The sequence below is a fragment of the Kogia breviceps genome, chromosome 14, assembly GCF_026419965.1.
Source record: "Kogia breviceps isolate mKogBre1 chromosome 14, mKogBre1 haplotype 1, whole genome shotgun sequence".
Taxonomy (NCBI): domain Eukaryota; kingdom Metazoa; phylum Chordata; class Mammalia; order Artiodactyla; family Physeteridae; genus Kogia; species Kogia breviceps.
The window spans coordinates 44,112,563-44,128,044 of NC_081323.1; the positions used below are offsets into that span (position 1 = coordinate 44,112,563).

The window sequence follows — 15,482 nt, forward strand, 5'->3', positions numbered from 1 at the left end:
GTTAAAAAGGAACTGTGCCCATAGGTGCAAACTACTGTGGATTTACAAATGTGCCCAGATGTGGGCTCAAGGAGGGCAGGCACCTCACCTCTGGGTTTTCTAGCAGAGGTGAGCAGAAAGGCCAGATTTATCTGCTGCTGAGGTGGAGTCAGCAGGTAGTGAGCCAGAAGCCAAAGATGGTGCACTGAGATGGGCTGTGCCCGTGGAGCGATGGGCAAGGATGTAGAGTCAAGAAAAGAGGTACAAATGTATGATTTCCAGTCCTGATGCTTGGCTGGGCTTCCCTGCTCAAAAACATCTCTGCCACCCTTATTGCAGTGCCTAACAAGAGAGACATTACCTTACTCTCCCAATAAACTCATATTAATTCATTAAACAAGTAGGTGCTGAGCATCTACTACTGGGGTATAAGAACGGACAAGACTGATGTGGTCCCTCTACCTCACAGAGCCCAGAGTCCAGTCTTGAGGACAGATGGGGAAATGGTGTGACAAGTGATTTGGAAAGGCCCCATAACCTGAGCTGGTGAGCTGGGCAGTGGAGAAGGCTCCCCAGAGGAAAGTAACTGGCAAGTTGGGGAGTAAGACAAACTAGCTGAGGGTTACAGGAGATGAGGGTGTTAAAAATGAAGAGAGGGCTTCTCTGGTGGTGCAGTGGTTAAGAATCCGCCTGCCAGTGCAGGAGACACAGGTTTGAGCCCTGGTCCAGGAAGATCCCACATGTCGAGGAGCAACTAAGCCTGTGCGCCACAACTACAGAGCCTGTGTTCTAGAGCCCGTGAGCCACAACTACTGAGTCCATGTGCCACAACTATTGAAGCTCACGTGCCTAGAGCCCGTGCTCCGCAATAGGAGAAGGCACGCAATGAGAAGCCTGCGCACGGCAACAAAGAGTAGCCCTCACTCACCGCAACTAAAGAAAGCCCGTGCACAGCAACAAAGACACAACACAGCCAAAAATAAATTAATTAATTATTTTTTTTTTAAAATGAAGAGAAAGAGAAGTGGGAGGCATCAGTTTAAGTGTGCTTTCTTTAAGGGACAGAACTCAGACAGATTTCTTTGAATCCTAGCTCTTCACCTTAAACACTGTGCAGCATTGAGTAAGTTACTGAACCTTTCTGGGCTCTGGTATCTCAGAGTGAAAATAGAGAAAATAATGCCTCCCTGCAGTGTGAGGGTGAGAAAAATATGGTGCAAGGAGCACCTGGTACCTGGTAGATACACATAAATATTAATGTGGCACTCTCTTCTCTTCTCCACCATCTTATGTGCGGTTGAATTTGCTCCTCGCCGTCTTCTAACAAGACTTTCAGGATCAAGTGATTCCTGGCCAAGAAACAGAAGCAGTATTGTCCCATTCCCCAATGTATTAGAATGAAAACTGATAATAGAACAGGTAAAATTCGGAGAGAAGACATTCGAGCAGAACCAAGCTGGGTCTATAAGCAGCCCCACACATGAGGAGGCAAACATATTTATGCTGTATCAAAGTCACTTACATCTTACCATATCACCCTGAAAACATCACTATCTGAACAGCTGGATGTATTTTATTGGGAAAATGATTTTTCTCTTTGTGTCAGTGTTTCTGCACTAGTGCTTTGGCTTGGTAATAAATATGTAAGACCTTTTGTTGGAAGAAAAAAAAGTCAATGTGAATTTCAGTTTCACAATTTTGCCTGAGGCCAGCTCTTGCAATACATGTACCTGTATGTGAAAAACTCAGATAACCAGTGTCCAGAATATATGAAGAACTTTTTTTAAAACCATGATGAAATGCTATTTATTACCATTTAAAACCTCTTACTAATTGTCTATAGGCACAAAGCACAAATTTCCATATCTTAAGTTACCAGTTGGTCATTTTATTTATTTATTTAACATCTTTATTGGAGTATAATTGCTTTACAATGTTGTGTTAGTTTCTGCTGTGTAACAAAGTGAATCAGCTATATGAATACATATATCCCCATATCCCCTCCCTCTTGTGTCTCCCTCCCATCCTCCCTATCTCACCCCTCTAGGTGGTCACAAAGCACCTAGCTGACCTTCCTGTACTCTGCGGCTGCTTCCCACTAGGTATCTATTTTACATTTGGTAGTGTATATATGTCAGTGCTACTCTCTCACTTCGTCCCAGCTTAACCCTGCCTGCCATGTCCTCAAGTCCATTCTCTATATCTATGTCTTTATATCTATGTCTTTATTCCTGCCCTGCCATTAGGTTCATCAGTACCTTTTTTTGATTTTTCAGATTACATATATATGTGTTAGCATACACTATTTGTTTTTACTTTTTGACTTACTTCACTCTGTATGACAGACTCTAGGTCCATCCACCTCACTACAAATAACTCAATTTTGTTTCTTTTTATGCCTGAGTAATATTCCATTGTATATATGTACCACATCTTCTTTATCCATTCATCTGCCAATGGACATTTAGGTTGCTTCCATGTCCTGTCTATGGTAAATAGTGCTGCAATGAAGATTGTGGTTCATGACTCTTTTTGAATTATGGTTTTCTCAGGGTATATGCCCAGCAGTGGGATTGCTGGTCATATGGTAGTTCTAATTTTAGTTTTTTAAGGAACTTCCATACTGTTATCCATAATGGCTGTATCAATTTACATTCCCACCAACAGTGCAAGAGGGTTCCCTTTTCTCCACACCCTCTCCAGCATTTATTCTTTGTAATTTTTTTTTTTTTTTTTTTTTGCAGTATGTGGGCCTCTCACTGCTGTGGCGTCTCCCATTGCAGAGCACAGGCTCCAGACACGCAGGCTCAGCGGCCATGGCTCACGGTCCCAGCTGCTCCGCAGCATGTGGGATCTTCCCAGACTGGGGCACGAACCCATGTCCCTTGCATCGGCAGGCAGACTCCCAACCACTGCGCCACTAGGGAAGCCCTGTTTGTAGATTTTTGATGACGGCCATTCTGACTGGTGTGATGTGATACCTCATTTTAGTTAGTTTGGGTTTTTTTTGTGGTACGCGGGCCTCTCACTGTTGTGGCCTCTCCCATTGCGGAGCACAGGCTCCGGACACACAGGCTCAGCAGCCATGGCTCACGGGCCCAGCCACTTGCAGCATGTGGGATCTTCCCAGACCGGGGCATGAACCCGTGTCCCCTGCATTGGCAGGTGGACTCTCAACCACTGCGCCACCAGGGAAGCCCCCTTATTGTAGTTTTGATTTGCATTTCTCTAATGATTAGTGATGTTGAGCATCCTTTCATGTATTTGTTGGCAATCTGTATAACTTCTTTGGAGAAATGTCTATTTAGATATTCTGACTATTTATGGATTGGGTTGTTTATCTATTTTTTATTTTTTATTTTATTTATTTAAATAAATAAATTTATTTATTTATGTCTGCTTTGGGTCTTTGGTGCTGCACGCAGGCTTTCTCTAGTTATGGCAAGCAGGGGCTACTCTTCATTGCGGTTGCAGGCTTCTCATTGTGGTGGCTTCTCTTGTTGTGGAGCGTGGGCTCTAGGTGCATGTGCTTCAGTAGTTGCGGCACGCGGGTTCAGTGGTTGTGGCCCACGGTCTTAGTTGCTTAGTTGCTCCATGGCATGTGGGATCTTCCTGGAACAGGGCTAGAACCCATTTCCCCTACATTGGCAGGCGGATTCTTAACCATTGGGCCATCAGGGAAGTCCCTGTTTGTTTATTTAATACTGAGCTGTATGAGCTGTTTATATATTTTGGAGATTAATCTTTGTCCATTGATTCATTTGCAAATATTTTCTCCCATTCTGAGTTGTATTTTCATCTTCTTTGTAGTTTCCTTTGCTTTGCAAAAGCTTTTAAGTTTCATTAGGTCCCATTTGTTTATTTTTGTTTTTATTTCCATTTCTCTAGGAGGTGGATCATAAAGGATCTTGCTGTGATTTATGTCAAAGAGTGTTCTTCCTATGTTTTCCTCTAAGAGTTTTATAGTGTCTGGCCTTACATTTAGGTCTTTAATGCATTTTGAGTTTATTTTTGTATATGGTGTCAGGAATTGTTCTAATTTCATTCTTTTACATGTAGCTGTCTAGTTTTCCCAGCACCACTTATTGAAGAGGCTGTCTTTTCTCCATTGAATATTCTTGCCTCCTTTATCTAATGTAAGGTGACCATATGTGTGTGTGTTTATCTCTGGGCTTTCTATCCTGTTCCATTGATCTATATTTCTGTTTTTGTGCCAGTATCATACTGTCTTGATTACTGTAGCTTTGTCATATAGTCTGAAGTCAGGGAGTCTGATTCTTCCAGCTCCATTTTTTGTTCTCAAGATTCGGGGTCTTTTGTGTTTCCATACAAATTGTGCTATTTTTCATTCTAGTTCTGTGAAAAATGCGATTGGTAGTTTGATAGGGATTGCACTGAATCTGTAGATTGCTTTGGGTAGTATAGTTATTTTCACAATGTTGATTCTTCCAATCCAAGAATGTGATATATCTCTCCATCTGTTTGTATCATCTTTAATTTCTTTCATCATTGTCTTATAGTTTTCTGCATACAGGTCTTTTGTCTGCTTAGGTAGGTTTATTGCTAGGTATTTTATTCTTTTTGTTGCAATGGTAAATGTGAGTGTTCCTTCAATTTCTCTTTCAGATTTTTCATCACTAGTGTATAGGAATGCAAGAGATTCTGTGCATGAGTTTTTTATCCTGCTACTTTACCAAATTCATTGATTAGCTCTAGTAGTTTTCTGGTAGCATCCTTAGGATTCTCTATGTATAGTATCATGTCATCTGCATACAGTGACTGCTTTACCTCTTCTTTTCTGATTTGGATTCATTTTATTTCTTTTTCTTCTCTGATTGCTGTGGCTAAAACTTCCAAAACTATGTTGAATAATAGTAGTGAGAGTGGTCATTCTTGTCTTGTTCTTGATTTTAGAGGAAATGGTTTCAGTTTTTCACAATTGAGAACAATGTTGACTGTGGGTTTGTCATATATGGCCTTTATTATGTTGAGGTAAGTTCCCTCTATGCCCACTTTCTGGAGAGTTTTTATCATAAATTGGTGTTGAATTTTGTTGAAAGCTTTTTCTGCATCTATTGAGATGATCATACATTTTTTTATCCTTGAATTTGTTAATATAGTGTATCACATTGATTGATTTGCATATATTGAAGAATCCTTGCATTCCTGGGCTAAACCCCACTTGATCATGGTGTATGATCCTCTTAATGTGCTGTTGGATTCTGTTTGCTAGTATTTTGTTGAGGATTTTTGCATCTATGTTCATCAGTGATATTGGTCTGTAATTTACTCTTTTTGTGAATCTTTGTCTGGTTTTGGTATCTATGGTGGCCTCATAGAATGAGTTTGGGAGTGTTCCTCTCTCTGCTATATTGTGGAAGAGTTTGAGAAAGGTATGTGTTAGCTCTTCTCTAAATTTTTGATAGAATTCGCCTGTGAAGCCATCTGGTCCTGGGCTTTTGTTTGTTGGAAATTTTTTGTTTCTTTTTTCTTTGGCTGTATTGGGCCTTCTTGCTGTTCATGAGCTTTCTCTAGTTGCGGTGGTGAGGGGGGCTATTCTTCATTGTAGTGCATGGGCTTCTCATTGCGGTGGCTTCACTTGTTGCAGAGCACAGGCTCTAGGTGCACAGGCTTCAGCAGTTGTGGCTTGTGGGCTCAGTAGTTGTGGCTCGCTGGCCCTAGAGCACAGGCTTAGTAGTTGTGTGACACATGGCCTTAGTTGCTCCATGGCATATGGCATCCTCCCAGACCAGGGATCAAACCCGTGTCCCCTGCATTGGCAGGCAGATTCTTAACCACTGCACTACCAGGGAAGTCCCTGTTGGAAGATTTTTAAATCACAGTTTCAATTTCAGTGCTTGTGATTGGTCTGATTATATTTTCTATTTCTTCCTAGTTCAGTCTCGGAAGGTTGTGCTTTTCTAAGAATTTGTCCATTTCTTCCAGGTTGTCCATTTTATTGGCATATAGTTGCTTGTAGTAACCCCTCATGATTCTTTGCATTTCTGCAGGGTCAGTTGTTACTTCTTTTTCTTTTGTAGTACTGTTGAGTTGAGTCTTCTCTCTTTCTTTCTTGATGAGTCTGGCTAGTGGTTTATAGATTTTGTTTATCTTCTCTAAGAACCAGCTTTTAGTTTTATTGATCTTTGCTATTGTTTCTTTCATTTCTTTTTCATTTTTTTTCTCATCTGATTTTTATGATTGCTTTCCTTCTGCTAACTTTGGGGCTTTTTTTGTTCTTCTTTCTCTAATTGCTTTAGGTATAATGGTAGGTTGTTTTTTTGAGATTTTTCTGTTTTTTTGAGGTAGGATTTTATTGCTGTAAACTTCCCTCTTAGAAGTGCTTTTTTTGCATCCCATAGGTTTTGGGTCCTCGTGTTTTCATTGTTATTTGTTTCTAGGTATTTTTAAATTTCCTCTTTGATTTCCTCAGTGATCTCTTGGTTATTTAGTAGTGTATTGTTGACCCTCCACGTGTTTGTATTTTTTACAGTTTTTTTTCCTGTAATTGATATCTGGTCTCATAGTGTTGTGGTTGGAAAAGATACTGATATGATTTCAATTTTCTTAAATTTACCAAGGCTTGACTTGTGTCCCAAGATATGATCTATCCTGAGAATGTTCCATGAGCACTTGAGACAAATTGTATTTTGTTGTTTTGGATGGAATGTCCTATAAATATCAATTAAATCCATGTGGTCTATTGTGCCATTTAAAGCTTGTGTTATCTTATTTATTTTCACTTTGGATGATCTGTCCATTCGTGAAAGTGGGGTGTTAAAGTCCCCTACTATTATATTTTTTAATTAAAAAATTATTTGTTAATTTATTTATTTTTGTCTGCATCAGGTCTTCATTGCTGCATGTGGGCTTTCTCTAGTTGCCGCGAGCGGGGGCTACTCTTTGTTGAGGTGTACGGGCTTCTCATTGTGGCTTTTCTTTGTTGTGGAGCATGGGTTCTAGGCATTCAGGTTTCAATAGTGTGGCACGTGGGCTCAGTATTTATGGCTCGCGGGTTCTAGAGCACAGGTTCAGTAGTTGTGGCACATGGGCTTAGTTGCTCCATGGTATGTGGAATCTTCCCAGACCAGGACTCGAACCCGTGTCCCCTGCATTGGCAAGCTGATTCTTAAACACTGCAGCACCAAGAAAGTCCCCTCCTACTATTACTGTGTTACTGTCGATTTCCCCTTTTATGGCTGTTAGCATTTGCCTTATGTATTGAGGTTCTTCTATGTTGGGTGCATAAATATTTACAATTGTTATATTTTCTTCTTGGATTGATCCCTTGATCATTATGTAGCATCCTTCTTTGTCTCTTGTAATGATCTTTATTTTAAAGTCATTTTGTCTGATATGAGAATTGCTACTCCAGCTTTCTTTTGATTTCCATTTGCATGGAATATCTTTTTCCATCCCCTCACTTTCAGTCTGTAGTGGGTCTCTTGTAAACAGCATATATACAGGTCTTGTTTTTGTATCCATTCAGCCAGTCTATGTCTTTTCGTTGGAGCATTTAATCCATTTACATTTAAGGTAATTATCGATATGTATGTTCCTACTACAATTTTTTAAATTGTTTTGGGCTTGTTTTTGTAGGCCTTTTCCTTCTCTTGTGTTTCCTGCCTTGAGAAGTTCCTTTAGCATTTGTTCTAAAGCTGGTTTGGTGGTGCTAAATTCTCTTAGCTTTTGCTTGTCTGTAAAGGTTTTAATTTCTCTGTCAAATCTGAATGAGATCCTTGCTGGGTAGAGTAATCTTGGTTGTAGGTTATTCCTTTTCATCACTTTAAATATGTCCTGCCACTCCCTTCTGGATTGCAGAGTTTCTGCTGAAAGATCACTATTAACCTTATGGGGATTCCTTTGTATGTTATTTGTTGCTTTTCCCTTGCTGCTTTTAATATTTTTTCTTTATATTTAATTCTTGATAGTTTGATTAATATGTGTCTTGGTGTTTCTCCTTGGATTTATTCTCTTTGGGGCTCTCTGCACTTCCTGGAATTGATTGACTATTTCCTTTCCCATGTTAGGGAAGCTTTCAACTATAATCTCTTCAAATATTTTCTCAGTCCCTTTCTTTTTCTCTTCTTCTTCTGGGACCCCTATAATTTGAATGTTGGTGTGTTTAATGTCCCAGAGGTCTCTGAGACTGTCCTCAATTCTTTTCATTCTTTCTTCTTTATTCTGCTCTATGGTAGTTATTTCCACTATTTTATCTTCCAGGTCACTTATCCATCCTTCTGCCTCAGTTATTCTGCTATGGATTCCTTCTAGAGAATTTTAAATTTCATTTATTGTGTTGTTCATCATTGTTTCTTTGCTCTTTAGTTCTTCTAGGTCCTTGTTAAACATTTCTTGTATTTTCTTCATTCTATTTCTGAGATTTTGGATCATCTTTACTATCATTACTCTGAACTCTTTTTCAGGTAGACTGCCTATTTCCTCTTCATTTGTTTGGTCTGGTGGGTTTTTACCTGGCTCCTTCATCGGCTGCATATTTTTGTGTCTTCTCAATTTGCTTAACTTACTGTGTTTGGGATTTACTTTTCACAGGCTGCAGGTTCATAGTTCCTGTTGTTTTTAGTGTCTGCCACCAGTGGGTAAGGTTGGCTCAGTGGGTTGTGTAGGCTTCCTTTGTGGAGGAGACTGGTGCCTGTGTTCTGGTGAGTGAAGCTGGATCTTGTCTTTCTGGTAGGCAGGGTTGATTCATTGTCTATTCAGGTATTCCAGAGATGCAGGGTACCTGAAGTTGATTGTGAGCCTGCTGGGAGAAATTTCCCTTTCTCTTCTTTTTTCGCACAGCTCCTGGGGTTTAGCTTTGGTTTTGGCCCCACTTTTGTGTGTAGATTGCCCTCAGGTTTCTGTTCTAGCCCAGACAGGACAGGGTTAAAGCAGCGACTGATTAGGGGGCTTTGGCTCACTCAGGCCAGGGAGAGGAAAGGGTACGAAATGCAGGGCTTGCCTGTGGTGGCAGAGGCTAGCATGACATTGCAACAGCCTGAGGCGCACCGTGAGTTCTCCTGGGGAAGTTGTTCCTGGATCATGGGACCCTGGCAGTGGCGGGTTGCACAGGTTCCCAGGAGGGGAGGTGTGGATAGTGACCTTTGCTTGCACACAGGCTTCTTGGTGGCTGCAGCAGTAACCTTAGCATTTCTTGCCCTCCTCTGGTGTCTGAGCTGATAGCCGTGGCTCATGCCCATCTCTGGAGCTTGTTTAGGCAGTGCTCTGCCTTCTGTGGGCAGACAGGGAAGGAATCCCCTCTCCTTGTGCACCCTGAAAGAATGGTCTCTTGCTTCTTATGCAGTTCCAGACTTTTCCCCGGACTCTCTCCCAGCTAGCTGTGGTGCTCTAGCTCCCTTTGGGTTGTGTTCATGCAGCCAACCCCAGTTCTCTCCCTGGGATCCGACCTCCAAAGCCTGAGCCTCAGCTCCCAGCCCCTACCCACCCCGGCGGGTGAGCAGAGAAGCCTCTCAGGCTGGTGAGTGCTGGTCAGCACCTATCCTCTGTGCGGGAATCTCTCCACTGTGCCCTCTGCAGTCCTGTTGCTGCGCTCTCCTCTGTGGCTCCAAAGCTTCCCCGCCCCGGCCCCTCCGCCCAGCCCCCTGTCTCCACCAGTGAAGGTGCTTCCTAGTGCGTGGAAACTTTTCCTTCTTCACAGCTCCCTCCCAGAGGTGCATGTCCTGTCCCTATTCTTTTGTCTCTGTTTTTTCTTTTTTCTTTTGCCCTACCCAAGTATGTGAGGGTTTTCTTGCCTTTGGGGAAGTCTGAGGTCTTCTGCCAGCGTTCAGTAGGTGTTCTGTAGGAGTTGTTCCACAAGTAGATGTATTTTTGGAGAGGAAGGTGATCTCTTCTCCACGTCTTACGCCTCTGCCATCTTGAAGGTCCCCCCGTACTGTTGGTCATTTTATATTAAAAAAAAAAAAAAACCTTTATTGAGTGTGCAATTTAAAATTGAGTGTATTTTACAGAGTGTGTGCATTCATGAGCACAATTAAGTTTTGATCATTTTCATCACTCCCATTAGCAACCATTCTCCATTTTTCTCCAATTCTCCCCAGCCCTAGGCTACCACTAATCTACTTCTGTCTTTATGGATTTGCCTATTTTGGACATTTTGTATAAATGGAATCAAACTTGTGACTTGCTTCTTTCACTTAGCATGTTTACAACGTTCCTTGATCTTGTGGAAGAACTCAGAAATTAGTAATGAGACAAATAATTTTTTTAAATGGGCAAAAGTCTTGAACATTTCCCAAAAGAATATATTACAATGGCCAATAAGCACATGAAAATATGCTTTTCATCACTGTCATCAAGAAAACATAAGTTAAAATTACCTCAAGATAACTTTTTACACATACCAGAATGGTTAAAATTTTTTAAATTGATAATACCTAGTATTAGAGGGTACATGCAGCAACTGAAACCCTCATACACTGCTCGCAGGAGTGTAAAATGGTGCAATCACTTTAGAAATCTGACTGGAAGTTTCTAATATAGTAAAACATACATCTACCCCATAACCAGCAATTCCACTTTTGGTATTTATCCACAAGAATGGAAGCTATATTTATCTGTAAAGTGGCTTATACACAAGTGTTCATAGTAGTCTTAGTCATAAGAGCCAAAAATTAGAAAAATAATTCCAAATATCCATTAACAGTATCTTCATACTGAAACAGGAGGGAAGAAGGCAGGGCACAACCTTTGAAAGAATGACATAGCCCAAGGACATGACATAGACTGAGTAGAACCAAATAAGTCCAAGATGGCAGACAAGTCTACTTCCACTAGACCTTGAGCCTCAGTATACAATTATCGTAACACATCAGCAAGCTAAAAGACACACCCACAGGTGCCATGAAAGTTTCAAGGCCAACCATAAGGATCAAAAAGTGGGCGGTGGCCCAATTCCTGGAAATCCCCGCCCCTTCTCAAAATAGTTGGAATACTCCTCCCACTCATTAGCCTATGAAATTACCCACCCCTATAAAAACTGACAACCCCATATGCTGGGGCTGCTCTTGCCTTCTGAGATGGTCCACGCTCTGTCTATGGAGTGTATTTCTCTCTAAATAAATCCACTTCTTACCTATCACTTTGTTTCTCACTGAATTCTTTCTGCAATGAGATATCAAGAACCTGAGCTTCATTAAGTCCTGAAACCAGGTGTGTGATCTCAGTTGGCAGACTTGGGTTTTGGCTGGGTTCTAGTCCCGGCTGCGTGGGTTTGAGTCCCAATCAGGATTTTGGCCGGGTTTGAATCCTGGCTGCATGGGTTCGAGTCCCAGTCTGAGTTTTGGCCAGGTTGTTTTGTGTGGTTTTTTTTTTTTTTTTTTTGGTACACGGGCCTCTCACTGTTGTGGCCTCTCCCGTTGTGGAGCACAGGCTCCGGACACCCAGGCTCAGCAGCCATGGCTCACGGACCCAGCCACTCCGCGGAATGTGGGATCTTCCTGGACCGGGGCACGAACCCGTGTCCCCTGCATCGGCAGGCGGATTCTCAACCACTGCACCACCAGGGAAGCCCTGAGTTTTGGCCAGGTTGGAGTCCCATCCACGTGGGTTCAAGTCCCAATCTTGGGTGCATGGTTTCAATACACTGGAATGGAACACCTCTCAGCAATAAGAAGGAATGAATGATTGCTACATGCAACAGTAAGGATAAATCTCAAAAGCATCATGCTGTATGAAAGAAACCAGACACAAATAAAGTATATATACTGTGTGATTTCATTTATGTGGCAAAACTAACTGATGGTGAGAAAAGTCAGAAAATGGTTACCTCTTGGAAGATTACTAACTGGGAAAAAGCATGGGGGGAATTCCTAGAATGATGGAGACATTCTGAATCTTGAAGTGGATGGTGGTTATATGGACGTATACAAAGGTAGATAGTCATCCAGATGTCCACTTAAGATCTGCACATGTTACTCCATATAAATTATACCTCAGGTAAAAATATTAAAGGTTGTTCCTTGGCTTTGACCAGCAGGCAACTTATTCTTGTTTGGTTCAGCACCCTGGCAACACCCCCCACACCCCCTCCACTCGTGCTGTACCTTTAGTCATAGCAACACTAAAAGAAGATGGGTATTCTGCCTTTTGAGCAGGGCTAGGGCTGGCCTTGGCTTGGGGGTGGGGCTGGCAGTGGTGGTGGGTAGCTCAGGGCAGCTACTCAGCAGTGCCCTACCAGGCTGAAAAAGGGAGTCAAGATTTATAGGGAGTTTTGACTCAGAAAGGAAGGGATTTGCTAGAATGAAAAGTTGTGTGTGAAGCACCTGGCACTGGGCTAGGAACCTTGTACTTTTGGCCTCATGCTTCCTTCTGCTCCTTTTTGAGGTCTTTGCACACCTGCCTCCTCTTTTTGGCCCCAAGGCCAACATGTCTCTTCAGAGAGGCTGTCCTGGATGCTGTATCAACATGGCACCCACCCCTTACTCACTCTCATCTTGCTCCATTTGAATTATAAGTCGTGATCTGGAATGATCCCCTGGTATCTGTTGATTTGTCCTTGACTCCCTTTTAATTGTAAACTCCAAAAGACCAAAGACCACATCTGCCCTGTGTGCTGCAATAACCGCAGGCTTAGTGCAGTACCCCACTCACAGTAAGTCCTCTACAGATATTTATGGCATCAGTGAACAGTAGCTGTTATGAAGCTGGAGCAATTATTGATTTCACTGTTGTTGAATCAAAGAGGAAGAAGGTGGTTTTGAGAAAGAGCTTAGAGGAGGCTGAGGGGTGGCAAATAGTGGGGAAGTCCAAGGTTGGTGAGAATGACAAAAAAGTCAATGAAATTGGAGATTGGCTGGTGATGATGGAGACGGGGGCTGATGGAAGGTATAAAATCTCAGGGAAAATAGTTTCGTTCTAACAGAAACAAGAATCAGAAAGTTTTGAGGCCCATAAGCCCAGGCCAGGCCTTGGCTGACTCTCCCCTCTTCTGTCTCTCCAGGATGAGGTATCCCTGCTGTTCTGTGACCCCCCAATTTCCACTGGGTAGATTCGTGGAGATGAGGGCCAAGTCTTTATCTCCAGTCCTAAGCTGTCTCCCAAGCTCCTGACTCATGTTTCTAAATACCATCAGACATCCCTAGTTTGGTGTCCCACAAACATGCAAACCTTAACAAGCTCCAAACACAAAGTCCTTTTTCCCTTCTGGTTTCCAGCTTCTTGACTCTCCACTCACACTCCCGTGTTTCCAATAACGCAGTGTCATCTGTGAAGTTGACATCTAACCATCCGTAAAATTGGGCTCTTAGATGATTTTCATCTTTGGTCTTTCTCTCTAAATCCTCTGTCTTTCAAATCCTGTCATTCCTAATAACAACAACAATAAAAATAATGATAATTATTATTTATGGCTGCCATTTAATTGTTTCAACAATATTTTGAGAAAGGTACTAGCCATGGGACCTTAGGCAAATTAACCTCTCTGATCCTCAGTGTCTTTGTCTGTTGTGTGGAGACAAGAATTGTGTACCTCATAAGGTGGTTGTGAGGGTTACACTAAGGATAACAATGGTAAAGTCTTTGGAACAATCAGTATCTTGATCGTAGCAAAGTGCTCAGTAAACATTATTGCCACTAATATTATTTTTTCACTATTATTATAATTGACCCATTTCGCAGGTGATGCCCAGGTAGGTTAAGTAACTCTTCCAAGCTCACATAGCTGGGTTTTTTCCAGTCTGGTTCTTCATGTCTATCCCTACTGCCATAGCATTATCACTTCTCATCTCGAATTTTTCATCACCTTTTAAGTAGTTTTCTCTCTAGCCATCTCTTTGCCCACTCTCCATTTTCCACACTTAGTGCAGAGAATTTAAGAAACATCTCAAATGCCTATATGCTTTCAGTGCTCCACCCAGATGCTCAACCCACCCAGGATTCCATTGACAATTTCCTTATGTCACTCACCTGGTTTCTCTGTGCTTTTGCTTCCAGTGGCCTACATCTATATTCTCTTTAGAGGACTGTCTTATATCTGTACTGGGCTACTGGAACTGCTCTGCCTAAAAGCACAGAGAGGACAGGAGCTTTGACTGAAAAGTGCTGACTGAAAAGTGCTGGGGTATGAACAGCCAGCTCCCTTGCCTTGAGATATAATTTATGCTCCAGAACTACCCTATGAGATCAGGATGAGGCTGAGACCTTACCTAAAATTGCCTGTCTTAGCTTCTGCTCTTCTCCTATTCTCTCTTCCCCACTGTCTTACCAATTTCTCCTGGCAGCCTTTCCTTCACAAATCATTTGCAAATAAACTCTTATCTGAAGTCTGCTTCTGAGAAATCTGATCAAAGACATTGGGTCTTAGGATGATATACAAGGCTCTCAGAAATTTGGCCTGGTCTCTGTCTTTAGTTTTGTAGTGCTTGACCTCTGTGAATGAACTCTGTAGTATTTGTCTTGTGGATCACCTGGAGAAGACAGTATTTGACTCTTAAGTGAGGCATCACAGTGTAGGCCAGCCAAGAAACTCATGGCATGGTGTAGGAGGCTAACCTGAGTACTGTGGAAAAGCAGGTGGGAAGAATCAGTGACTAGAGAGAGAAAGGTAATATGCAGATTCTAGTACACATTCCTTGCAGAAACTTCAAAACTTCAAATACAACAAAGAAACTGAGAGTCGCTCGTTTTTGTTTTGTTTTAAAAAATATTTTATTTATTTATTTGGTTGCACTGGGTCTTAGTTGCAGCAGGCAGCCTCCTTAGTTGCGGCTCACTGGCTCCTTAGTTTAGGCTTGCCAGCTCCTTAGTTGTGGCATGTGAACTCCTAGTTGCAAGATGCATGTGGGACCTAGTTCCCTGACCAGAGATTGAACCCGGGCCCCCTGCATTGGGAGTGTGGAGTCTTAACCACTGTACTACCAGGGAAGTCCCCTGAGAGTCACTTGTAATCCTACCACCCATGGATAATTACTATTGATATTGATATTTTATTGTATCCCTGTTAGTCACCTATTGCTGTACAATAAATTATCCTCAAATGTAGAGACCTAAAACAAAAGTAAACATTTATTATCTCACTTCTGTGGTCAGGAATTCAGGACCAGCTTAGCTGGGGTTCAGGCTTAGGGTCTTGGGAGGTTTCAGTTTAAGATATCAGCTGGGCCTGCAGTCAGCTGAAGGTCTGACTGAGACTGGAGAATCCTCTTCCAAGATGACATGCTCACAAGGCCTTTGGCAGGGGGCCTCAGTTTCTTGTCATATGAACCTCTCCCAAAGGTTGCCTGAGCATCCTCATGACGTGGCTGCTAACTTCCCCTAAAGCAAGTGATCCAAGAGAGAGCAAGATGAAAGACACAAGGTTTTTTATAACCTAGCCTCAGAAGTCACACACTGTTCTGCAATATTCTTTGATTACACAGGTCAGCCCTATTCATTGTTGGAGGGAACTACCCTGTAAACCATTCACCTACCCATAAAACATTCACAAATGCGTGAATAATAGGGGGCAAGGATCATTGGGGGGCCATTTTGGAGGCTGGCTATCATGA

General features: G+C 42.2%; 1 pseudogene; it reads left to right on the forward strand.

Moving 5' to 3' along the window:
* Positions 1–210: 210 nt before the first annotated feature.
* Positions 211–1,447, forward strand: LOC131741572 (large ribosomal subunit protein eL39-like; annotated as a pseudogene).
* Positions 1,448–15,482: the final 14,035 nt, after the last annotated feature.